This window comes from Zootoca vivipara, chromosome 7 (genome assembly GCF_965207765.1).
Source record: "Zootoca vivipara chromosome 7, rZooViv2.hap1.1, whole genome shotgun sequence".
NCBI lineage: Eukaryota > Metazoa > Chordata > Lepidosauria > Squamata > Lacertidae > Zootoca > Zootoca vivipara.
In genome coordinates, this window is record NC_142590.1 from 67,197,715 (window position 1) to 67,225,524 (window position 27,810).

General features: G+C 42.0%; 1 protein-coding gene across 9 annotated transcripts in view; it reads left to right on the forward strand.

Annotated features, from left to right (window-relative positions):
* CBFA2T2 (CBFA2/RUNX1 partner transcriptional co-repressor 2) overlaps positions 1-27,810 on the forward strand; it is a 70,760-nt gene that overhangs the window by 26,337 nt on the left and 16,613 nt on the right. Inside the window, exon 1 of one of the 9 annotated variants that reach the window (XM_088674518.1) lies at positions 7,087-7,451. The exons of the other annotated variants lie outside the window; for them this stretch is intronic. The gene's annotated coding sequence lies outside the window, so the exon portion shown is untranslated. Of the gene's footprint in view, positions 1-7,086; positions 7,452-27,810 lie in introns of those variants that run through there. 9 annotated transcript variants of the gene reach the window in all.

The window sequence follows — 27,810 nt, forward strand, 5'->3', positions numbered from 1 at the left end:
ATCCCTTGAAAATAAGCCATAGTGTGTTTTTTTGAGGAAAAAATAAATATAAGACGTGTCTTATAATATGAGAAACACGGTAGCAAAGTGATAAATACCGGTAGTACTATGCATGTGTTCAGTGCTAACAGTCAAATCCCCCAATCTGACATACTGCATTATAACAATGCCTATGCTCGCATCCCAAACAACATTTGCTTTCCTAAACCTGAAAACATAGGGACTTGAGCAAGCTTTCTCTTCTGCTTAGTTGTGGTTATGCAGAGCTGAAAGAAATGACTGCACCTGTGAGTTTACCCTTTGCTCCCACCTCATTTTTGGTCCTTTTTTTCAATCTCTGTTAGTGTGCTGCTAAGAAATAGTTTACAGAAGTAGGCAGTGTTGCTTTTTCTCATCAGTAATGCACATACAAAAAACATAGTGGGTGTTGCTTCATGACATAGTATGTCTTGTGGGCGCTCATCTTCCATGTGTGTCTAGCTTGCTTTCCTCAGAGGCTCATTCAGTGGTCAGTGTTGCTAATGAGCTCCTTGGAAGTGTGATGCTATATAGAGAAAGCAGCAGTAGTTTATTGTGTGTGTCTCCGTGTGTGGTGTGCTATTCCTAATCTAGCATCAGGAGTTTGATAAGAGTGTCATCTTGAGGAGATACAATGAGAGTTAGGGGGTTGGATGAATGTAATTTACTAGAAAGTCCCTGTAGAAAGCCATGTGACTGAAACATGTTGGTCTACCCATAGATAATATCTTCCGATATGAATACAGTACTCGAGTTGAGGTCCTTCAGCAAGTTTTTGACCATAGGACTGGTGGTCTCATTCTTACGTGAAGAGCGTAAAGCTGCTTTTAGAATTTCCAGACACCCAAGCTATTGAAAGAGAGCTTCTCAGTAGCTTTGAGAAGAATTTCGGTAACTTGAAAGGCTAGACTTCAGAGAAGGAAGACCTCAAGCTCTGTTTTGAATAACATAAGAAGAGAGATGTGGTCCTTCTGGTCTCTCTAGGCCACATGTCTCATTGGCCCTGCTTTCACCCTTCTTGATGTTTTTGCATGGTGGGAATGTGTCCATGAACTCTGATAACACTTCATGGGTGCTTGGATGCATGAGGGTGTATCAAAACTAGCATAACTGTACAAAAGTATGATTCACATTCATTTCTCTGTGCACTTTTGCCTCTGGCCCCGCTGACCAGTGGCATATCGCCCCCAGAAGGTTGTGCAGAAGGGAATGTGTTCTTCAAGCTGAAAAGGGTTCCCCATCCCTGGATTAAAGTAAGCCAAGAACTGTTGCTCAATTGCGAGAATGCAGTTCAACAAAGAGACCTGAGTATTTTTCTTACTGTAAAAGCTGCAGCATGAATACTTCTCATTGTAAAGAACTTACTAATGTGGCTTTTGTTGTTCTAATGCCCCCTTTCCCTCTGCAGATCTAATTGTTTGACAAATATCATTTAGTAACCCAAAGTCCACTGATCATAAACACCATATTATTGTATGCTATTAGCTCTGTACAGGTGAATATCAAAAGACTCAAAGTTGAATTTTGTTCCTATTCATTTTCAAGTTGTTTGTAGCCTAATTCAAGTTTACATTGGTGTGAATCTTCTGTAAATGCAAGAAGTGTCATGTCTGTTGGTTTGCAGATATTTTGCCACCTGCTTGCGGGGTGGGGGTGGGGATGAGAGGTTAAACATTGAGAAATAGGTTGAATTCTGAATTGATACTGTTAAAGCTGTCAAACAATTTTTTTGAAATTACACAGCCCAGTAATTGTAAAGTTATCCGACTTCATGATGACTTAGGGTGGTTGGTATTCAGCTAAATCCTATGCAGAGTAGACACATTGAAAATAATGAATGTTAGTCATGCTCATTAACTTCAATGGGTCTACTCTGAGTAGTATTGAATACTACCTGGGTTGCCTAAAATTGTTGATGTTAGTACTCAATAATTGGAATCCAATGCTAATTCATTTCTTGCAAGTGCAATCATATTACCAGTTTGGGGTACTTCTGTACCTGAAGTCAAGCTTAAAGAGTTCCCTTCCCTTGATCTGAAATTTTAATGTTTAAAAAAATGCAGATGTAATTTTGATGGAGGGCAACGACAGCTTCTAAGACATGATTATTGAAATACATTGCTTCATGCTAAATTTGGATTTGTATATGGTAAAGGTAAAGGGACCCCTGACCATTAGGTCCAGTCGTGACCGACTCTGGGGTTGCAGCGCTCATCTCGCATTATTGGCCGAGGGAGCCGGCGTACAGTTTCCAGGTCATGTGGCCAGCATGACTAAGCCGCTTCTGGAGAACCAGAGCAGCACACGGAAACGCTATTTACCTTCCTGCTGGAGCAGAACCTATTTATCTACTTGAACTTTGAGGTGCTTTCAAACTGCTAGGTTGGCAGGAGCTGGGACCGAGCAACGAGAGCTCACCCTGTTGCAGGGATTTGAACCGCTGACCTTCTGATCAGCAGAAGGTTTAACCCACAGCGCCAACTGCATTGTATATGGTAGCCTTCACTAATTTGGTACCCTCCAGATGTTTGGCCCACAACAGCCCAGATGTGAGCTGTGGTTCAAAACTTATGGAGAGCATCAGGGTGGGGAAGGCTGTCCTTGGATAAGGAAGGTGGTTTCTTTTGACTGGGTCACCTTTCTGGGCCATTCTGGGCAGCTACATTTTTCACTCTTTCAGCAATGGAAGGTATGATCCATTCAGAAACTACCTTTGAGGCTAAATAGGAAAAAATGACTTCGCCAACTGTACTGATTCAGTCATCCTAGAAGTTGAATAAAAGGCAACAAGAAAAAAGGAACTGCTAGGAACTAGTTTTTCTCAGTCACTACAAATATTTTAACTTTACCACAAGTTAAATATTAACATATTTCATGTTTCTCAAAGGCTAGATGTGGCAGTGACTTCTCCCTCTCGAATCTCCATACCATATGAAAGGGAATTGGATAAAGCTTTGATGGTCTGTCCAGAGAATAAGTTTTCTGCTATTCTGAGATGAAGTGGATTTAAATATAGGTTATGGGTGTGGGTTTCTGAGCTGAATCTCGAAACATTCCCACTTCTGCTTTTAACGATAGTAGCTATGCTCCCAAGATCTCATAGCCTCCTGACTGTAGCATAGACCTACCAGGAAAGAAGTTTCTGAAGGGTGCTTTTGTGGACTTTCCCTTGCTTTGTACATTTGCCTCACTAAAGGCTCTTGCTCTGAGTGGCATATTTGCTGAACATGTTTATATATATATATATGTATTTTCAGTCCAGTTGTGCTGCCAAGTCCTTTTGCAAGTTAACGATAACTCAGTAGGACTCAGGGGGTTAGCAAACTTTTTCAGCAGGGGGCCGGTCCACTGTCCCTCAGACCTTGTGGGGGGGCGGACTATATTTTTGGGGAAAATATGAACGAATTCCTATGCCCCACAAATAACCCAGAGATGCATTTTAAATAAAAGGACACATTCTACTCATGTAAAAACATGCTCATTCCTGGACCGTCCGCGGGCCGGATTTAGAAGGCGATTGGGCCGCATCCGGCCCCCAGGCAGTAGGTGATTGTCTTCCCAAATATGAAGCGAGTCTTTTAGAAATGGCACATATTGGGCAGAGTTCTGCTATCTCACTCTGTTGCTTGGGTAATGGCACAGATTTGTGTGGGGTGGGGTCGAGAGACAAAACCTGTGATATCCTGAAAAACCCTGCGCATCCTGCACACCATGGAATCGACTTGATTCGCAGGCTTTTGGGCTTTCCGTTTAACTTAATCTGACTTTCCCTTGCTTTTTCAACTGGTCTCTTTGCCCTGTTCTGTGAGGTGAATTGTGATCGCCTTCTGTCATTTGGCGCACTCTGGTAGGCTAGACAGAGAAAGGGACCACTGGAGCCTTTGAAAGAACTCAAACTTGTTGCTTGTACGGCAAGCTGTGAATATTTAAAGGCCTCATATGGCTTTCGCAGGCTGGTGGAGAAGGGGGGGGGATGGGCTACTTTGTGAGGGTAACAGATGTGCCCTGTGCTGTTGACGCGTGCCAGCTCTGTTCCTCTGCTCCTAACACCAGGTGCAGCTATTGTTCTAGCGGGTCTCTATTCATCCCATCTCGTCTGTTACTTTGCTCTTTCTAGCTCATTGTTTTGCAGGGGGAAATTAGCATTAAAAACCGATCCCCAAGCCCCTCGTGTCCCTCGACTGCAGGTGACTGTTATTGGCCCCAGCTGCCACCCTTGCGCTTGATTACATCCATATGGGCTTGTGGTGGGAAGTAGTATCCACTTACCAATTTCTCCACCCTGAAACACACACACTTTATTATCTGCAAGGGACAATGTCCTGAAATCTATTAGGCTCCCCCCAAAGGCTTCCCATCAGTCAGCATTACAACTATGGCAAACATTTTACAAGTGAAGCTAATTACACCCTCTCCTCCCCATCCCTATTCCTTCGGCGCTTCCCAAATGTGCAATAAGCGTTGGCTAGCGAGGGAGTGCTCTGAAATAGCCAAATGTGTGAGGATTTTTCACTAGCTGGAAGGACTCTGCCAGCGGTTAGAAGATGATCATCAATGGAAAATATTTAGCCAGTGAACTTTTTTGTCCAGTTGAACCACTCCTATAAATGACATGAGCGAAGTGCTGCCTCAAGAGGAAAGTGGTAACGTTTACATACGGCTTGTTAGTTTGCTAAAAATAAGTCTGTGGAGCCCGAAAGAAAATCTGTATTCTTCCCCGTATCAAATTGCACCTTCATCTAAAGGCACAATTTTACTTGGATGTTTGCCAGCACAAGCACCATTGAAACAAATGACTGATGAGTTTCAGCTGAGATCTTGAAGGAGAACCCTGTAGGTTTGCCTGAGCTCCTCTCAAGATTTAATCAAAAGTGTTGTGTGTGTCCCCCACCCACACAACCCTTAGAGATGTTTCTGTTTTGCAAAGTTGAGCCTAGCTAAAATGCACAGTTAAACAAACAAACAAAAAGATAACGAGGATTTTTGTTTTGTTTAGAAAGAGCTAGAGGGCAGCCTATAATTTGAACAAGGAAATGATGTGGTATCAGGATTTGCTAGCGATCATGAAATCTTTTTGTTTGGTTCCTAGCCAACTTGTTTTTCTGGATAGCTGGTCCACTGGATATTATGCAGCTTGACATCTAAGTTTCTTCCCACCCTTCAATTCTCTCTCTCTCTCTCTCTCTCTCTCTCTCTCTCTCTCTCTCTCTCTCTCTCTCTGTGTGTGTGTGTGTGTGTGTGTCAGCACTGTGCAATCACACCATAGGAGGCAAGTTTTTAAAAGGAAGGGGGGGGGATCTGTAGTTTCTGTGTTAGATGAAACAGGAAGCAATACCTGGTTTCTTTCTTTCTTTCTTTCTTTCTCATATCACTGATGATGCGCACTATCCCTCACATGACTAGCTAACAGTTTTGTGGATTAGTAAGAGGTGGATATTCTTTTCTCGAAGCAAGTAAAACATGCACCCTTTGCCAAAACAGAACTTACAATTTCTGTAACAATTTTGTTGTGTCACATACATTTTAGGAGTTTCAAAGGGAAATAGTTTGCTCAGTGTTGTAGTAACACAGGATGTTCTTGGAAAGGTTGGCTTTAGCTATTGCTTTGTTTGGGGTTTGGTTCTCCGTTGAAGACAGAGGGTGTGTGAGGGGTGCATCTGTCTGTCTTCCATTCAAACTCTACCTTCAGATCCTGTGGAGAAAATGGACATCAATTACTGAGAGGTTTAAACACACGAGTATTTTGCACGCAGAGCAGGTGGAAGAAGGAAGCTGATTAGGCTCATGTAAATGGGAGCCATTATGTTCAAGGCTAATTCTTCAAAATGAGCATCTTAAATCACACATACAGATCCCTTAATTTTATCGCGCACTGTAGCACTTAGCAACCTACTTCCTGTGTACTGTGCTTAAGTGCATATTATAAAGCATAGTGGCCACTTAGAAAAACTAGGCAGCTTTGTGTTTTGAACACATAGCAACATTATATTAATATAATAGTTTTGCCTGGTGGTTAATCCGGCTGTGAGCTAAATTGTAGGCATTCTATTCTTGCAGATGGGCTTGTAACGTTCGGTAATCCTGTAATTCCTCTGTTTAGCCAACCCATGAAATACTGCTAATTCCTGTCACTAACTTTCAGGGGTGTGGACAATTAATACTGTACAGTACAGTACTTGGTTTTCCACCAATGTCTAGCAGATGTTTTGATTTTTCTCTTTCTTGGAGAGAAACTCCTCTGGAGAGCATATATAGGCCCCAAACCTCAGGACTCCGCTTGTCCAATTTTGTAACGTGTTTTAGAAAAACATTGAGACCCTTTAAGCTCTAATTTTTGTTTCTTCTGGGTGTTAAACTTGCAGTCACTTCAGAGTCATCGTCCCCCCCCCCCCTGGTCACTTCCTTGTCAAAACGAGAAGTAGCTTCATTGCACTCATATCTTGGTGAGAAAAAATTTCAATGTTCTGGCTTCTGTTGTTGAATGTGTGGGTGGGTGGGGCAGAATTGATTTTTCCTGCTGTGTTTACAAATTAATGGGACAAACCTCCCAGCTGGTAGTGATCAGGAAAGTTGTTTCCTTCCAGCTGCTGACATAATCATTTAGCTAATGTGGGCTGCAGAAGAGTAAAACTTGTTTCATTTTGGAGTTATCACACAGTAGATTAGGACATTACAAACAAGCATAGAAAGAAGACGCTCTAGTTTTCTGTTTTTGTTTTGGTGGTGCTTATGTAAGCTGTAAGTGAGCTGGAACTCTTGCATCTTACTGCATAGGAGACATGAGAATTTTCTGACTTTTATATTACACAGGAAGTGCAAGTCACTTGCTCATTCTGTTATGCACTTTATTTGTAGCATCCAAAATTGCCTGCCATCAACCTCTGCAATTGCTAGTGATCTTGTAACAGGGGAACGTGTGCTCAAAATAGCTCCCACCTGGGGTCTCTGATTTCCTCAGTGGGCATTGTAGACTATGTGACTTTGAGCTTATGATTTCAAGTCATAATGCTGGGGATGTCTTAAAGGACAGCAGCAACACTGAAACCTTCAAGTGGTTATACAGCAACAGGAACAGCACAAACCTGCTTCCCAATATTATAGAAGAAGGGATGCTAAGTACCTCTGTTTATGAACTTAATCCATTCCGGAAGTCCGTTCTTAAATCGAAACTGTTCTTAAACCGAGGCGTACTTTCCCTAATGAGGCCTCCCGCCGCCAGTACCCTTCCACCATTCGGATTCCGTTCTTAGACCGAGGGAAAGTTCTCAAACCAGGACACTATTTCCAGTTTTGTGGCGTTTGTAAACCGAATTGTTCTTATACAGGACTGTTCTTAAACCGACGTACCACTGTATTGCCATGAAGGTAAAGCTGAACAGCTTATATTGCAGTCAATTAAGTAGGATGCACCACATTGGAAACCTATGTTTCAGGTAGGTACCAACCATACTATTTCGGCTTGTGGTGAAAACACTATCAGATTGGGACATGCAACAGCTAATCCCAACTAGGGTGGGGCCTAGACTGCAATCTGTAATATTAGATAATAAAATTAATGTAGGAGGGCCCTCTGGCCAAATGTTGCCTGACCCAAGGCAGTTTTTTCCACATTCATGTAGTGTCTGGTAAAGGTATTTGTTGACACTTAAGTAGCCACTTTAGCACAATGCAAATCTACATTTCAGATAGGTACCAGCTGTACTTGTTCTATCCACTTCATGCCATGCATAATCTTACATATTTCTGTAATGTCACCTCTTACTTGCCTTTTCTCCAAAATAAAAACCTCAAACTAAAAAAAGACCCCTAATGGTAATGCCCCTACTGGGGGTCAGCAATGGCTGTCAGCAAAACATGCTCCTCTTGAACATAGCAATCCCCCCTCCCCCAAAAAATTGACACTTGGTTGTCCATGGCAACTGAGAATGCTGTCACAGAATTGTCGAATTTGAAGTGACCCCAAGGATCATCTAGTCCTGGCATCCCCAAACTTCGGCCCTCCAGATGTTTTGGACTACAATTCCCATCATCCCTGACCACTGGTCCTCTTAGCTAGGGATCATGGGAGTTGTAGGCCAAAACATCTGGAGGGCTGCAGTTTGGGGATGCCTGATCTAGTCCAACACCATGTAATGCAGGAATTGCAGCTTTGCATCCCCGAAAGCTGGCCACCCACCCTCTGCTTAGAAACCTCCACCGCTTTCCTCCATTGGGGCTTTTTCTTTTTGGTGGGGGAGTGCCTTCTTTCCCCCTCTGTCCAAGCATGCTGATACATCCCTCTTGTTCCTTTGTGGGTCCATTTTGCCTCCCATTTCACTAGAGCCTTCTCCATAAGCATATTCCTTTTTATATATTTCCCATCGTTTTGCTTGTTGCTTGCTGCACGAGGCCACCACCAAAAATAACTTTTGGTGAAGAAGCTCCCGTGGTGGACCAGCCTGCATTTTGGAGGCAGACTTGTTTGCAGCACTTTGCTTTACATCTGGGATTTTCAAAGAGCACAACTTTTCCTTGATGTTTAGTGACTCTGCTGGTTCTCGTCAAGGAAAGTTGACCTTGTAGTGCAACTTTTTTCTCACCCCAGGTCAATACCTTTGCATGTAATTTTCTTGACTGTGTGTTCTCTGGTTAATTAAACGTGACTTTCTAAATGTACATTTAAAAGCTGTGTTGTGCTTTTTCTCTCCATTTTTTAAAAATAATATGTTCTCTGTGGGCATGTGCTACTTCTCAGCTTTTCATACCAGCTTGACTCTTCAAAGAATAAATATCACCTAGACCAGCGTTTCCCAAAATGGTTGTTATTGACCCCCTTGAGCAATGGGACTGTGCATGGGGTGAATAAAGGCCTAGACCAGAGCTTTCCCAACTGTGTGTCGCAACATGTTAGTGTCTCGGCTGCTGTGTGTAGGTGTGTTGCATGAACGTTCCCTGTATTCCTCCTGGGGTTGGAAGGGGGCTAGTTTAACCTCCATTTTGCTAGTAAATCTGAATTACTGTGTTGCGAAGGGATGCATATCTAAAAAGTGTGTCACCAACATGAAAAGTTTGGAAACCTGTTGCCTAGAGGCTGAAAGGGGGTAAAAAAGATAGTAGAAATGAGGTTTACAAGATACAGTGCAAAGCATTTAATTAGGAACCATGAGCTTCAGAATAAGGGACACGAGCATGTTCAGAGTATACCTCCATTGCCAATGAGGAATTTCTGTACTTAATAAAAGGATCCCACAATACAATAGTATTATCAGACCATGCTGCTTTATTGTTTTACTTCCTTTTTTTTCATTTTATCATTCCTAGTAGTGATGACTGATGATCAATAAATGCTGATTATATATTCATATTTATTGACTTTTTTCATTTAGAACCCAAAGAATCTGGGTTGGGATCAATGACAACGTTATAAGCTCATTGAGGGGGTCAAAGAACTCAGAAGTTTGGCAAAATCCTGATCTATACGCCATTACCCTCATTTTCTGAACAGTATCTATAGTGTTCTTTTTCCGTCTCATTCTTTTTTCCATTCTAAAGTGAGGGGGAGACAGGGATGAGATTTGCCATATTGAATATGAGTCACACAGGCTTTCTGAACTTGAGGACTTCAGTGCTATATTGAGAGATCCTCTGCAATGACTTCTTTCATGAGTCTCCTAGTTATTATAGTTAATTGGGTAAATACCTCTTCTAGCTACTAAATGGGGACCTTGTCCCTAACATTTTTGAACTTGGAGAGGTCATTTTCTGTTGGATAACATCCAGATTTGGTCTCTAATAGCTTTTATTTCATAACTACTGCAATTGCACTAAATGGTAGCATCTTTTCTCCTGGCTTCACAGAAGTTTCCGATATCTTGTGTCTGTCTTGTCTTAAAATGTTTGTGTGGGTTGCCAGTCTTCTGCTGTTCCCCACCCTCCCTCGGTCCCCAGCAAGCTAGCCATTATGAAATATTATTTTATTGCCTGCTAATTTTGCTAGCTTTCTGTAGTCTTGAGGAAGCCTGAGAACATAAATAAACAATTTTTGTAGTGTTTCTCAACTTGGAATACAGGTGCTTCAGGACAAGCTACTGCAAATGACCCAAAGATCTACCTGTAGATTCCATTTCCACTTCTGACTATCCTTTTTTAAGAGGAATTTATCTAGGGTGAGAATGGACAGATGACTGAGTTAAATACTGTAGAAAGCACAGTTTTGTCAAGCTTGAGAGGTAGTGGCCTAGGCTAAGTTTGGAGGCTAAAGCCTTCTTTGTGGTGGCTGGTACCCTTTTTATGGAATGCCTTCCTTTTACATGCATGTCTGGTAGTGACGTCATTGTTGTTCCAGTGCCAGGTTAAGGCATATCTGCATTACTTAGTGCATTTTACATCTTTGTATAAATGACTATTTTTTGCTTTCTCAGCTGTGTTAAATAGCTGTTAGTTGCCTCTGTTTGCTGATGTCTTTAAGGGTATGATTATTTTTATTGATTGGGTTGTTTATAATTTTATGTTGTACTCTGCCCTGGAATTGGTATTGATGAATAGCAGACTGATAATCATTTAATAAATAAAATCTATTCTTGTGGGTTTCATAGAACACCAAAGAATCTGTGTTCATCTGGTAACAGTCATGCTTGGAGATACATCTTTGAAAATATGATTGGAATAATCGGCAAGATTCAGAAATAAGGAGCTGAGTGGGGGGGGGAATACAAATTCCTTCCTTTTCATTTTGGGATTTCTCAGCCAGTTTTGATTCAGTATATTCAAGGTGGTGTTCTGTAAATTGAGAATAGCGAGAATTGCACCTTTGTTCCACCTCTACATGTATAAAGCATCACCTAAATTTGTTAAATGGGCTGTAACCAATGCTAATCCTACTCAAAGTAGACCCATCTAAATTAATTAAGTTAGTAATGTCCATTAGCTCCAATGAATCTACTCTGAGTAGGATTAGCATTGGAAACAACCCAATGTTTTCAGTATTACTAGAATCTGCAAATTAAATTTGACCCTTTTGGTTCATTATCACTTCCCTTGTTTGCCCAGATCTCAACAAGTACTTATCCTTGTTTTACATCTGGTTCCCAGTTGGCTGTGATTGAAATTCAGGATATTAATGTCATCTTGTGAAGACCTAATGGATCCTGGCTGCCTACCGTAAGCGATGTGGTGTTATATATATATATATATATATATATATATATATATATATATACACACACACACACACACACACACACACACACACACACACACACACACACACACCATTCAGCCTGGTCAGTGTGCACTAAAGTTGGGAGTTTTAGATTTTGACAGTGTACACTGTGTCTAATCCCAGAGATCTATGCTGTTTCAGATAGATCTCTTGTAATCTTAGGGCTTCATATTTATTTCAGTGGAGGGAGCCAACCCATGTGTGCAACCTCTAGCAGGCTCTTTGGGGTGGGGTGGGGGGGAGGGTGGTGTGTGTGTGTGTGTGTGTGTGTGTGTGTGTGTGTGTGTGTGTGTGTAGAAAATAGAGAGGCTGTTGTGAGAGCTTTCTGAGTATCAGCGCTTCCGCACATGGAAAAGATTTCTGGATTGGGGTGTCTGTCTGTGGCTAGAGACATGACCTTGCCTAGGGGAGGACCACCTACATATCTGGGAAAATGTTATAAAGTGCTTTATAAATGTGTTTTAATTAAGCCTCTTGGGCATGCTTGTAACATACATGCGAGTGAAGAGCTTTATTAAACTCGGCATACAGATGGGGAAATAGTTCTGGGCCCCTCCCATGATCTTGCAACCTGACACTGCAACTTACATTCATTTGTAGCTGGATTTAAACACTTTAGTTCTCCTCTTCTCTCTGGCTCTTTCTCTTCTGCTTGGTCAGATCCGCTTGGAGATGGCAGGCAATTCTCAAGGGCACTCGAGAGTTGGGATGAGAGAAGCAAGCAAACAAGTGTTTTGGTCGCTAGACAGGAAAGCCTGTTTTTTCAAATTTTGGCTCAACCTCAAAGTCATTAAATTTGGGAAGATCACTGTTTCTCAGCTCTTTCCACTTCCTCATCTGTAAAATGTAAATAATAATGTCGTCATGGTACTGTGCGGCAATATACAAACATCACTGATTAGGAACTATTTTATTAAAGGTTTGTCCCATTCTTCCTCCAAGGAGTTCAGTCTTCCCCTCCCAGTTTTATCCTCTCAAAACATGGTTAAGGATAAGGAGTTGTGTCTGGTCCAAGATTTGACCATGGCACTTCATGTTTCCCTGTGCATTTGGTTATATCCTACAACCTGCAATGTAAACTGAAATTAATGGGTTGGCTGGGGGATGGGAGCCTGATTATAAAACCACGGTAGTTAAGAAATTGAGAAGGAAAAACTGGACATCATCCAAAATCAAATTTGACAGTCACCTAGATCTTCTTCTTTTTTTTGAGACTCACATTTTGAGATTTGAGGGGGAAACACTTTAAAATGCCAATGTGGAAACTGCCTTTAAATATATATGGAGTACAAAAGGACGACATTTGGTTTTTTTAATTAGTGGGTAATAGGGAGCCAGTGCAGATTCCTTAGCATTGGTGTGATGGGTGTCCACTAAGCCCCCCCCCTTCACCACCCTGGCTACTGCATTCTGCATCAGTTGAAGCTTCTATACTAGCTGCAAGGGAAGTAGAGCACATTGCAGTAGTCTAAACATGAAATTACCAGTGTCACAGTCAAATGTCGCACCAGCTTAAGCTCGTGATAGGCAGGCACTTTTTTACACAAAGGCCCGTGTACTGTTCAAAGATGGTTACCAAATCTCCCCTAAATTGCATACCTATACAGTACCTTCAAAGGGACTGCAACCCCACTGAGAACAGGCAAAGTCCTCAGTTCTTGAACCTGGGGATCATTCACCCGCCGTGTCTTTATCTTAGCAAGCTTCAATCTGATGACCCACATCAAGTCCACCAGTGTGTCCAGTGTGTCCTGTTTCAGCTTGTGCCAGGGTGGATTTGATTTAAATCAAACTGATTTAAATCACGATTTAAATCACGATTTAAATCACTAGTCAGTAAGGCTTGATTTAAATCATAGTTTTCTACATAAAGACTAATTCTTGCTGGTATAACTTTAATATGCAAGTAGATGAAGATTTTTAGAATAACAACTTTTCAGATTAGTTTTTTATCCCCAGTTTAATAGGTTATTCATATTTGGACAACTTTACTGTTGTACTTAGGAAGGAGAAAAATAATCATTACCTTAATAATAACAATTTAAATAGATTTATTCAACTGAAACAATAACATTACAGCATATCTTATTTGCTTAAACAAACATCCATGTTTGTTAACTAATTTGGCTAAACAAAAACAATATATATATATATATATATTAAGAAACTTAGACTGTCAGCTCAGCCTACACATGAAAAACCTAAATACTGTCCACTCCAAACAATCAGAAAAATATTGTTTCTATTCTATTCACTGAACTTCTTGAAACTTAGCACTGAAGGGGTTGTTTCTGTATTCATAGCTTTGTAGAACAATAGGATTAAGGTCTTTTTCTCAACTCTGTTCATGTTATATAACATTTTTGCTGTGAAGAAGAGGCATGTGATCTCTGTTGAGTCAAATTCAGCTTTGAGAACTGCAAAAGTAAACCAAGCATCTGTGATAATAACTTGTAGGCAGAGAAACTGCCCAATAATCTTACAAAAACCTCTGGAAGAGCATGACATTGTGATTGGATTAATGGAATTTATTTACCCCAAAAATTAAACATATACAACCTTATTCTACATAATTAAAAAACTAATCTTTATTTCATGATGGAATAACCTTTGGATGGTAATATATTTTCCTCAAAAAGCATTTTATTTAAAAAAATCCAATTTAAATCAAAAAAATCGATTTAAATCAAAAAAATCCGATTTAAATCAAAAAAATCCGATTTTTTTTGATTTTTTAAAAAAAATCATTGATTTTTATCCACCCTGGCTTGTGCATATCCTCTCTTGACTCAGACTTAATGGTGAAATAGAGCCCCAAACCTTCTGATGACTTCTCCCAAAGGCTTCACATAGACGTTAAACAGCACTGGGTTTAAAATGGTGCCTTACAACACTTATGAATCTGCACCTAAGTTGGGGGATAAACACAGAGTCCCCAAATGCTACCCTCTGAAATCTGGTGTGAATGTAGGAATGGAATCACCATAGAGCCAAACTTACAGCCCCCAATTCACAAGAGATTGTTGAGGAGGAGATAATGGCCAATGGTGTCAAAAGCCACTGAGAGATTCGGCAGGAACAACGGGGTTCCATGTTCCCTGGAAAGGGTCATTCATCAGGGTGACCAAGGCCTGAGGAATCATTGGTGAGCAAACTTTGGTTTTTTTTTTGAAGGTGAACAATTTTGTCCCCCAATTGCCCAGCAAACTTATCACAGCTGGTGTTAGCAACTTTTTTTTACTGCATGACAGAGCTCTACTAGGCAAGACATGATGCGAGGCTTTTTCACTACCTTCATCGCCATATGACATGATACGGTTAAACACTCTAACTGCTGTTTGGTCGGTTTGATATTGGGTCTTGAGCCATTTCCACTTCCTCTCTCGCCATGCAGTCTGCTTCATTGCTCATAGCTCCAAGGAAAACCAATGAGCACAACGAGCTTCACCGTGTTGGAGCAGGCACTCCTGAGCAATCTTGTCCTAATCTCGCTGTTGCACAATGAGGTATAAAGCATATGGACAAACCGAGCTTGCATTCTGGAAATGTATTTATCATTGTTACTGGAAATCCCCCCAATTCTGATTCAAGTGTGTGAAGGGACTAGTGAACTCTTACATGTTCCTGTTTATGGCTTGGCTTATTCAGTGCAGGAGCAGTAAGCTAAATTATGAGGTAAGCATCATGTCCTTTAGCTTTAATTGTTGGTTGTAAAAGAATTGATTCACAGGCATTTCCTAGGATTGTGGGACTGTGTGTGCACCAGATCATAGCTTTCTAACTAGTATGAAAGCATCTTTACTATTTTGGAGCTCTGCTCATGTCCCCCTCCCACGCACAGTGTTTTAGGGGGAAAGATGATAAGACATCTGCCTTTCATTTGTTTCTTGTAATCATGATGTTTTGGGCTACAGATGTACCAAATTTTAGATTTCTGTGTGGCAGGGTAGTGTCCCAGCAATACTAACCACCTTCAGTCATAAACATAGTTATTATAATAGAAACTGTGATCTTTGCATTCTGTTGCACTGAATTTCATGTTGGGTGTACCTGGGTTGTGTGTGTGTGTGTGTGTGTGTGTGTGTGTGTGTGCCACTTCTGTGCTCGAGGGACTTGGCAGAAAATCACCTTTTGAGGGTTTGTGAGCAACTATCGCTCCAGAGTATTCTTAGGTTTTACTTGTTATGTCTGGGTACTGCTGGGCTTGGAGTCGTTAATCTTCCTCATGTTTTCTTGGCTGAAGAAAATGAGAAACAGATGTTCACATCTGGAAACTTCGTTCTAGGCTTCATTGTTGCAGTGAAATAGTTTAAATTGTAACGGGAACATTTAGAGTACAGTACTGAAGCAAAAGGCTACCCTTGAACACACACACCTTCCCAGCTTCCCCCTTTGCATGAAACCTACCAGCTGCATGTTTTGTTCTTGTCGATTTTAATTTCACTTAAGGATTAATAGACCTCTTGAAATAGTAAGCAGACTTCTGGAAAAGTTTGTGCATGTAGTGTTAACAAGCTAAAGCTATAGTCCCAAGTATGCCTGCTCTTGCTTCTGAGTAAACATGATTAGAATTGGGGAGCTGGACAGTTTAATTGGCTGCAAAACTCTTTCCTGCACTAGATGTGGATTTGTTTTGTGTGTTTTCCAAGAGGCATATTCCAGTCATACTATCAAGTCTGATTATACTAGAGAGGTGGCCTGCTTTGGAACTTAGCAGTGAGCAAGAAATCCCTGTTATACCTCACCTTGACTCTGAGTTCATTCTGGCTTTTTAGGCAAGCCACTGTTTCGTCTGCTCATCTCTTGCATCTACCCTTAATGTGGATAATACTGGGTTGTTTACAAGAGTTAATGAGATGATATATGTCAAGGAATTTATACATACTGGAAAAGCACTTTATAAACACTGCCTGTGTTCACACTAAACAGTGGTTTAGTGTGTTGTGCAGGAGCAGGAGTGAACCACAGTGAAGCATAGGCTTGCACAGTCCCTCCTCTCCTTTCTCTGGAAGAGTTTGGAAGTTTCCACTTTTGCCTTTAGGACCAAACTACACAGAATTCTGCTTGGTCCTAAAACTGCAGCTAACATTAACTATGGCTTAAAACAGGCATCCCCAAACTGTGGCCCTCCAGATGTTTTGGCCTACAACTCCCATGATCCCTAGCTAACAGGACCAGTGGTCAGGGATGATGGGAATTGTAGTCCAAAACATCTGGAGGGCCAAAGTTTGGGGATGCCTGGCTTAAAATAAGGTGTAGAGGACCTTAACCTTTGGAACCCGTTGTGGTCCTGATCCAGACTGAAGCCCCCACATTTGTAGTTTCTATTGAGGGGGGAGTTCCCATTTGCTCCAGGAGAGGTTGTTTTTTTTGGGGGGGGGGGGTTGTATTGAATTCCTACCCAGTCAAAATACAGTCTGCAGAGTCATAGAACAGTGTGGACCTCATCCAAGCTTTTGGAGGCAGCTTTTCGTTTGTTTTTACATTGGGGCCTGTTTTCCTCAACACTCCCCACATTGTTCCTCTTTGTTTGTTGATTAAGGGTTCTTCCTTTTCTGAAATTAAAAGTAGGAACTGCTGGCTTACTGGGGCATCAAAGGCCTCCACTTCTCAACACCCCAACCCAGGTGGGGCTTTTGGTGTTAGAGACCCCATCAAAAAGAAGCTAAGAGGCCTGCCATGTGGATCCATTCTACTTTTGTAGAGAGACTCACCAAACTGAATTCACAGTGAACTACAGTTTGAACTGCAGAAGTTGCTTAATGAGAAGCTTTGCTGAGCCAAGCTCATTATTGTGATACTGAAATGCCACTTGGGCTGGCCATTCAGACATTGCACCATGCTCTTCACAGGAAAAACAGGCAGAAGCCGACAAAATGCATCATAATTGTGATAGAAGGCAACTTGTCATAATGTTCGGACTGTGAATTTTCAGTGTATTTAGTGCTATGCTTGGATCCTTCAAACAAGAGCTATGCATTTACAGCAAGAAAAAGCTTTGTATTCAATTTCCCCTGCATTAAATGCTTTTCCCAAACTGGCTTTGAATGGTAAAATACGCTGTTATATGAAACTTTGTGCTTATTTTTGCTGCTAAATTGAAGATAAAATGAAACAGCTGTGTGTGGGAGAAGCATGTATTTATTTTTGAATTATCTAGTATCTGGCCCATGTTTCGGGGGTTCAATCCTACAAGCTGCTGAGAGCACAGAAGAGGTGTTAAATCCCTTCCACTCCCACTGCATTCTGCAGAATCAAAACTCCAAAGGATGCATTTTTCATCAGTACTCTAACTTCCATTTATCTAAATGTTGGTGTCATTTACATCTTTACTTGAGTGTTTTGTATGCCCAAGCAAAGCATTCAAGGAAATGGGAGTGTGTCTTTTTGACATTATCTTTTTGTTTCAACACGAATGGTAGTTTCAGAGAAGTGAGCTGTTTCCAAAATCCTTCACAAGTGTCCCATTTCTTTTCATGTTAATAACCCAGATGTGTTTCAGTGGCTTCCACTTTCTGATAAAGCATACACCAGTGCTGCTCTTTCACCCACCAGAGTTGTAGAAGAACGGAGTTCCCCAAGGGCAGAACTAGTCAAGAAGAATAATAGAATTGTAGTGTTGGAAGGGACCCCAAGGGCCATCTAGTCCATCCCCCTGCAATGCAGGAATCTCAGCTAGATCACACATGACAGGTGACCTCCCGACCTCTGCTTAAAAACCTCCAAGGAAGGAGAGTCTCCACCACCACTTGTGGGAGTCTGTTCTACTGTTAAACAGCTCTTACTGTCAGAAAGTCCTTCCTGATGTTTAATCAGACTCTCCTTTCTTGTAACTTGAATCCATTGGTTCAGGTCCTACCCTCTAGAGCAGGGGTCGGCAAGGTTTACCCGGCCATGGGCCAGATCACTCCCACGGTGATCGTCCGTGGGCCAGACTGGCGCAGCGTGACGCTGGAAATCGCATCTGCGTATGTCCATGGTGCCGGAAATTGCTTCTGCACATGCCCAGACACCGAAAATAGCACTTGCGCAGAAGCTATTTTTCGGCATCTGTACATGCGCAGAGGCGATTTCCAGTATCTATGCGTGTGCAGATGCAATTTCCAGCGCCACTTAGCAAGTCCCCACACTGTGCTGTGCCAGTTTAGCACGGTGCGCGAGGGGCTCACTGAGCAGGCAGCTTGGTTCAAGGGCGGCTCGTGGGCCGGTAAAACAGTCTTCGTGGGCCACATCCAGCCCATGGGCTGCACGTTGCCGACCCCTGCTCTAGAGCAGGAGAAAACAAGCTTGTTCCATCCTCCATGTGGCAGCCCTTGACTATGGCTATCATATCAGTCTCCTCTTAACCAGGCTAGGGCGGTTCTGTTGTTGGGGAACCCTCTCCACATTGGCTTGTCTGTTGTGAATGCTTGCATGTATTATTTCTACTGTCAGTTGAGGATCTTAGTGCATATGGGCAAAGACGAATAGGTTTGCACATTTAAAAACAACAACACCAAACTTGTCAGGCAGAGAAGGGGTTCAGGCAGGATGACCTCAAATTGAAATAGTTCTGTTAATTATAAAACAAGAGAGATAATCTCCCCACCACCACCTTTTCTGGTTCCCAATGTGAAAAATATTAGCTTTGTGGAGACTGAAACAGATGGCGAGCAGCTGAAGTAGATAAGGGTGTTGTTGAAAATAAGCATTTACTCAGGCTGGGGAGGTGACAAAGCCATGTTTACAATATCTCATCCATTTACAGTGATGCTACTTTTAGCTGTATTGAAATAATTAATTCACAGGATACCTGGAAAACAAGCTGATCAATGTATGTGGGAAGGACTCTTTACAATTTTGGGCAAAATGGATCTAGTCTGTCGTCTGCTTTAGCGTCTTTAAAGGGTTAAATCCCCCCATCTTGATGTTTGCTGCTCCCCAAATATTTATCTTGCCTTATTTATGTATTGCATTTTATTTTGATCGTTCATTTTAAGAGAAGTATCTCCCAAAGCAGCTCACATCAATTAAATACAAACAAGAAACTAGTCAGGAATACCAACTACATAGGCAGGACACATAAGGGGAAGGCATGTGGAAGAAGGGAGAGAAGGGACATCAGTTTTTCAAGGCCAGAATAAAGTAGTGAGCTTTATGTTGGCATTAATGTCTAGTTCAGTCTAGGCCAGTGGGCCGGTCCACCATCCCTCAGACCATGTTGTGGACCAGACTATTTGGGGGGGGGGAATGAATGAATTTCTATGCCCCCCAAATAACCCAGAGATGCATTTTAAATAAAAGGACACTTTCTAATGTAAAATCACGCTGATTCCCGGACCATCCGCGGGCTGGATTGAGAAGGCAACTGGGCTGCATCCAGCCCACAGGCCTTAGGTTGCCTACCCCTGGTCTAGGCTGACCCTCTTTTGCTGGTGGTTTTTGCTTGAATAGCAATTGGTGGCTCCATTATTTTGGCTTATGGATGAGGCCAGAGTGCCCTTTCCCCCTTGTACCATGGCACCTGGTACTTGGATCAGAGTGTCTTCAATTTATCTTTTGGTTTGTAACCCATTTTGGGGGAAACAGTGGCTTTGGATGGGAGGCATTAGGATGTTTTTTCAAAGGAGATTTCTGTTCTTGGTGCACCTTCTTAATAAAATCCTTCCAGTAGCACCTTAGAGACCAACTAAGTTTGTCATAGGTATGAGCTTTCCTGTGCATGCACACTTCTTCAGATACACTGAAGAAGTGTGCATGCACACGGAAGCTCATACCTATGACAAGCTTAGTTGGTCTCTAAGGTGCTACTGGAAGGATTTTTTTATTTTGTTTTGACTGCGTCAGACCAACACGGCTACCCACCTGTAACTACTTCTTAATAAAGGTGTGGTACTGTTAGCAAAGTGGGTTAGAATAGGAACATCGGTTTTAAAAATTCAAATTACAATATCTACAATAGAGGCAGTTTAAAAATAAAATTAAAATAAAAAACTGAGTGTTCTATGGAATGTAAGTTTTGCTTTGCCTTGAAACAGGATCATACTAATGGAAATGAGTCACCGACCAGCATAAGTGAAACTGTAGCATCCATGTGTTCCATTATGGAAGCATGGCCTCTTCCTGCTAGAGGTTGGGATGCTGGTATTGCAATGCAGCAAGGAATGTGAGAACATAGAACATGCTTAATGTGGACCAGTGGAACCTCTTTATAAACATGCCCAGAATACAAGTGGTGCTTACAATGTTTTTCTATGAAATCATCTAAGTAGGTCATGGACATTTTCATATACTGTATTTAAGGGCCCTTCCAGACATCCTTTTTATTGAGCATTCATGATTTTTTCTCAAGATGGAATTGAGACGATCACACATGTTCCTTCTTTCAATATTGTTTGCACTTGCAAACGTTTTGGGGCAGTCACGCTGCTTCATTTCCATTCTGTGCATATCCCACATCATCCTGCTGAAATCCTGTAGCTTTTTTATACCACAAATGTTCTGATTCATTTTTGTACCATTGGTTTCACTATAGTCCCTCTGGAGAGCAATAATGAGGTGGGATTGGGGAAGCATTGCAGAACAAACTAAAGCAGAATCAATCCCACCACCAATGCACACACTATTATAGAGGCAAGAACATATGGCAGAATGGTCTGTTACCGTATTTAAGGTGGCAGTGCAAACTGACTGTGCTTCCCTTTCTACTGGAAAAAATGCAGTTCCGGTCGCAATCTAGTGACAATAACCTAAGAACAAATCCTGGAAAAAAGCAGATGGTAGACTTACTAGGTGATAGGGTGTTGAATGGCACCTTCCACAAAGAGTAGAATTTCTTTCGATAGGGGACAGCTTTGAAAAGCAACAACCCATATTTAGCTAGGTCAGTGTTTTCTTTGATTGTGTTGTTTAGTCGTTTAGTCGTGTCCGACTCTTCGTGACCCCATGGACCATAGCACGCCAGGCACTCCTGTCTTGCACTGCCTCCCGCAGTTTGGTCAAACTCATGTTCGTAGCTTTGAGAACACTGTCCAACCATCTTGTCCTCTGTCGTCCCCTTCTCCTAGTGCCCTCCATCTTTCCCAACATCAGGGTCTTTTCCAAGGATTCTTCTCTTCTCATGAGGTGGCCAAAGTATTGGAGCCTCAGCTTCACGATCTGTCCTTCCAGGGAGCACTCAGGGCTGATTTCCTTCAGAATGGATAGGTTTGATCTTCTTGCAGTCCATGGGACTCTCAAGAGTCTCCTCCAGCACCATAATTCAAAAGCATCAATTCTTCGACGTTTTCTTTGATAGTGTTATGTAAAAGGGGTGGGTGTGTTTGTAGCAGTGAAGCCTCTGTCACTGATCAGATAAGTTGATGTTGATGTTTAAACCCTCTCGCAGTCCTGTCTCTGTGAGGGAAAAAGAAAATTGTTCGAGGGCTGTGAAGAGACCCTTCAGTGCTCTACAACCTTTGGTCTTTTTGGGTGGAGTGGGAGGAAGATATGAGGTAGAAGAACAGAGGCACAAAGGAGAAAGTGCTACTGGGACAAAGTATGCACAGGGCCTAGATTAGAGTCAGGAGGAGCTGAGATCCTGAGAAGGGAATCCTTCCCATTGTTGCTTCACTGTAGCAGTTCAGCCTGGTAGCCCCAAAGAAGGAGTAAGGCCTTTCTTCCCTTCGCCCCTCCCCCTCCCCCTCCCACCCTTCCTCCCTTAGCAGTGCTTTCTAAGGCCCCTTTGACTTCACTCTCCAAGATGTCTGGCTCAAGGTCAGCAGCCACACTACCTGGGGTGTACGAGACCTCCATATCTTTCTGGGATAATTCCTCTGTGTATTCCTGCCACCTCTTCTTGATGTCTTCTGCTTCTGTTAGGTCCTTTCTACTTTTGTCCTTTATTATGGTAATCTTTGTATGAAGAAAATTAGATTTCAGAGCAAGTTAAGGAAAAAGAAAAGAAACAGCGGCACTGCTCTTGCATAGCTCCAACTTGCTTAAGGATTAGTGAGGCAGAAAAATAGAGGAGAAAAGAGAATGGAGGCTTCCGGGGATGACGACGACGACACATTTGTTGGTTGTTTTAGATGGCAAGTCTCCTGCGCTGCTGTGATGGGGCTGCTGGGGGCAAGTGGAGCCCTGTGGGCCTCTGAAGCTTTGAGTGGCACAGGGCTTCTTGAGAGAGGCTTGAAGGGGAAGCACGGGGCAGTGTGTGTTCTCTTTAATAATGCTTATGTGCATTATTTGCTAAGCTCTTTGTGTATTGCAAGAAAGGATGTACTTTCTTCTCATGGTCAAATGTGCAATGTGCCCCTGCATTGGCAGCTTGCACATCTGACTGCAGAGGGACACAGAGACCTTGCCCTTTAAATATCACAAACCAGTGAAAAGAACAGGAGGGATGGGAAGAATCGTAGCTCAGTGGTAGTTCAATCATTCATGCTTCCATTTCCACTGCCAGGAAGCGTTGCTGTCAGATTTCATATATTAAATTAGTGGTTATGCAGGCAAATAAATGTTCTGCATGCTGCAATGTGTACAGAAATATGCAGCTCAGACCCCATATGCCATGCTAAGCCCTTGATGGTACAGCTGATGCTGTTAGATCCAGTAATAGTGTTTTCAGAACGTATTGAAGAGATGGAGAAACTAACTGGTTTGCTTTCTTGAATAGTGTTTCTCTTGGGTAGTCTGCAGTTGCAAGCAAGCAGCTACTTTCAGTTAGGGAACTATCTATATGGTTTGAGAGTGCCATCATTATGTATTTGTAACTTAAGGCATCAAAGGGATTTACAAATTCAGCATTTTCTTTCCAGTGTTTGTTCATGCAAGTACATTACTTTGCTAGCCACTTTCTTAAAGACCCATGTTGCAGGAAGGCCAGATGCAATTAATTAAAGGAATAAATGCTGGATTTTTTTAAAAAATAACTGCTTAGGGTTTACTGTTTGTTGTTGTTTCGCATTTTTTGATTTCTGTAAACTACCTTGTGATCTGCTTGCTGTATTAATGCAGCCAGTGTGCTGTTGATATGGGATGCCCTCCTTTCTTTGTGCTTTTGTAAATAAATGGTTTCCCCCATATGTGTGTGTGTGGCATCTGTTATGTGACACAACCTTAATGAGATACTGTTGTCACAAATACTGTCATTGGAGAGAACCCAAAACAAGTTTTCTTGCCTTGTTATCCATTCTGGTCCCGTCCCCCCCATGGAGTCAGCCAACTCTGGCACAGTGCGTGACTGAAAAAACAGGTGCTTCAGATTTCCACGGGGGATTTCAGGTGAAGGACAGCAGAGCTCGGCTCAGCACTGTGTACAGAAGGGTTCCTGTGCTAGTTCAGATTTTCACATGTTTTAACACACTAACACCTCCCCCCTTGGGTGAACAGATTGCCAACAGAAGTGGCTTTTTGCGGGGGGGGGGGGGGGCATGTCATTGTAATTCAGCGAAAACCTGAAGTTCCTTTATATTTGGCTTGGGGCCTTCTGTTCTGCTCACTTAACAGACTTCAGAGCTTTTTTTCTGATTGTAATGTGTGACGATCTCAGGAGTGCTGTAGATGCTACCCTTGACCTTTATATAAAGCGATACAACACTCTTAGCTGCATTGAGAGCCAGTGTGGTTTAGTGGTTAAGAGCGGTGGACTCGTAATCTGGTGAACCGAGTTCGCTTCCCCGCTCCTCCACATGCAGCTGCTGGGTGGCCTTGGGCTAGTCACACTTCTTTGAAGTCTCTCAGCCCCACTCTCCTCACAGAGTGTTTGTTGTGGGGGAGGAAGGGAAAGGAGAATGTTAGCTGCTTTGAGACTCCTTCGGGTAGTGATAAAGCAGGATATAAAATCCAAACTCCTCTTCTTCTTCTATTGCCCATTTGTTCATGTTGCTCGCTCATAGATTCTCAGGTGAGGTCCTACTGTAGACATTTTTGCCCTCTGAAGCTTTGTTTATAAAGAAGAGTTGTTTCATTGAATATGTTGGCAGTGATGCACAGAATTGCAGAAACAAGCATATTGAGACAGTGGCCAGCTATCCATGCACCTGCTTTTCCAGAGAGCGCAATTGCTTTCAGCACGTATTGTGAACAATATACAGGTGTGTACCTGCATCTTATAACACCAATGGGCACGTATCTGTCCACAAAAAAGGAAAAACTCCCCAAGATTATGAGTAGAAGGGAAATGAAATCCCATCAATTAGAACTGAATTACTGGAATGAAGCTGCACGCTTCCCAGATATTAGCAAGTATACGTGCATAGGATGGTGCCACAAGTTTGTTCAACCCTAAAAGAGTACTAGGGTACTGGGCAACTGGGCATCGAAAATTCCATTATTCAGAATAAGAAAGTATTATGAGACTATATAGTCATACCTGTAAGAGCACTCGGCACAGATAGCGTATAGATCCTTCACTTCTGGAGACTGAATAAGCCAGGTGTGTCTTTGTTCATTTTATTAATAAATATTACAGAATGAACTTTTTCTTGCTACATTAATTCTTCACTTTAACCACTGATAGATAAGAATGGCCTTGGTGAAACTAATCAAATACGATGGAATAACCATGTTTGCCTCCCTCTATCTAGTAATCCTAGAGACACTGGGTCGGTTCCAGATTTAGCAATGCCTAGAGTATGCCCAATGATATCAATGGACTTACTTTAGTCATTGCTAACTTAAGTCCCACTGATTTTCAGATGGTCTATGCCAAACATGACTAACCCTGGATCCCCAACACATTGTCTTTTATAATCATGGCTTTTTTGTTTAGCCACTGATAAGCATAATCTCCATGAATTTATCTAACTCTTTTTTGGGGGGGAATGCTACTGTAGTTTATACTTACCACATCTTACAGCACTGAAGTCTTAACATTAATTATGGGAGTACAGTGGTCCCTCGACTTACGAACTTAATCCGTTCCGAATGCACATTTGTAGGTCGAAAAGTTTGGAAGTCGAAACGCGGTTTCCCATAGGAAAAAAAATATTCGGAAAAATTTGTAAGTTGAGAAAACCGCATGTAAAAATCGTAAGTCGAGGAAACCACATTTAAATCCGCCAACGGTTTCTGTTCGGATGTAGAAAAACTTGTAAGTGTGCGGCCATTTGTCCTGTTGTCGAAACCTACAGATGTTGAGTAATTCGTAAGTCGAGGGACCACTGTATTTGAATGAATACATATGGGGCTTAATAAGCCAAGCTATGAATGAGTCTTACGTTGCACATGCAGCCTCTTTGTGCTTCCATTCACATGAGCACCCATGCTGACAAGGAGGTCTTCTACTTTGAGTTCCCATTCTGATAATAACTTTGGAACAAACTAGGATATTAAGCGAACTTCTTGCTTGCTCTGGATCTGTGAATCATAGTTTCCCAGTTTGAATGAAACAAGAACTTTTGGTTAACAGAATACTTCTTGGTTTGCTTGTTCATGCAAAGCAGTGGCCCAAAGGGGCTATGTGCATATCCAAAAGACACACATATTTCTGCTTATTAAACTGATAATATGATCATCCAAACATGGTCTGTGGGATTTTATGAAAACTCATTAATGATGCACATGGAATACAAAACTGAATGTTACCAATCATGAAGTGTGCTGGGTTGGAGAATATTAAAGAAAGTAACAGCTTTTTTTTTGTACTAATGGGACCTGCAGTTTATTCTACTACTGTGTCCAATTCTGGGTTCTTCTCAAAGTCTCTTATTGTTCTTAGCTCCCAAAGCCTTGCACAGAAGCTTATTTCAGTGGTTATGGAAGCATAGGAACTGCTAATTCTCAACAGGAGGGAGAATCTGAGAGTTTTCTGTTTAAACTTTTGAGTAGGCATTTCAGCATGCCTGCTGGTAAGCTGTGCTGAATTCCAGCATTATGCCAAGTCCTGAAGGTTGCAACGTGTCTAACTGCTAAGATCTCTTCCAGGCCTCTTGGCGCCCATCACTGAAAAAGCAGGTGGTCTGAAGTGAGGGCTCCCTTTGGGCTTTCACACTCTGTGCACAACATACAAACGTGAAAGACAACTGTCAGTTCCTTCCCTTCCTAGTTGTCTCTCCCTTAACAAAAGGAGAGGTTGGGAGGCGAGCGGAGATGGGACACAGATGGATGTGTTGGAAACCTGTCAATATGTTTATGGAGACATGCTACAGTGTAGTCCCAGATTGCTTGTGAAATAATCAAATAAGACAGGCACCCCTTTATTTAGGAACTAATAAGTGGTCCGTATGGTGTTCAAGGAGATGGAGAGCATATATATTGTACCACAACATTTATAAAAAAATATATGCTTGCAACAGGTTGTTTTGCACCACAGCGGGTTGTTTTATACACAGATGAAAGCAATTTATTTAAAGCTCCTTTTTATTTTTAGTAAACTATTATACTGGTGGTTAAAAATCCCATTGGGCATCTGCACAGTTCTGGTTTTGTGACTCTTGGGTCATTTATTTATTTTATTATCTACGTCAGAAGTATTTCCTTCTCTGTCCTTCACTGTTGCAGAGGGAATCATAGAATCATAGTTGGGAATTATTCAGCATTTTTACACTCCACCTGCAAGCTAGCTTCTTTCCCTTCCCCATTTATCCTATACTGCAGCTCACCATCTTGATCTGGGGACGCTCCAGACCACATTGTTAAGCATTGCAAATCGTTCCACCCATTAATTTTTTTAAGACTTCTTAGTAGACTTCTTAATCACTACTTAACCATACTGGTAATTTCTGAACTAAAACCATTTTTGTAAAGTGTTCTTTGTGGCCATGCAGGATCCTGCCCTGCCCCCGTCCCCAGTTCACTCATCCCTGCGCTCCTTTGGTGTCCTAGCCATGATGTCCTCATGACATCTGGGGCCACAAGGATAAAGAATTACACAACATCTGAAGGCAGTCCTATATCGGGAGGTTTTTAACGCTTGATGTTTTTGTTATGTTTTTAGATATCCTATAAGCCGCCCAGAGTGGCTGGGGAAACCCAGCCAGATGGGCAGGGTATAATAATAATAAATAATAATAATAATAATATGCAGCTTGCCATGTTATCCAATCCCAGGCATTCTACAATTGGTGGAACAAGCCAGGAAACTTCTGATCCCCTCCTCATACCCTCACTGGGCAGGAGAGGGGAGTGGGAGCATGCAAACTAGGTTGTGGGGGGAGGAATAAGGATAAGCTCATTCTCATAATGCTAAACCATGTTTAAGTGTTATGTTTGAATGTAGCCAACTAGCAGATGGTCTTGAATAGAGCCATACCATAGTTTATAGTGTGACATAAACAAGGTGGGACAGGCCTCATGTTTTCACAGTCCCCCGTCCCTGGCATGGCTGCAAGGAGGAGCTGCAAAGCTGCCACTGTCTTTTGACCAGAGCTTGTCATGTCTTCAGAGACTGACAAACTCTAGTTAATATTTGAAACGATTGAGCTTGAAATGATATTTCAAGAGCCACTCATAAGCCAGGAAGTCCCTCCGCCCTTCAGATCTCACCTTTGCCACTAAATTGGCTAATTGGCTTTAAGCCAAACCTAACTGTCACCCCCATGGAGAGAATACTGATATTCCTTGTATGGATTACTCAGATAATGTCTGTGACACGGTTCAAACACTGAAGCACCGTGTAATTGCTAAGTTCC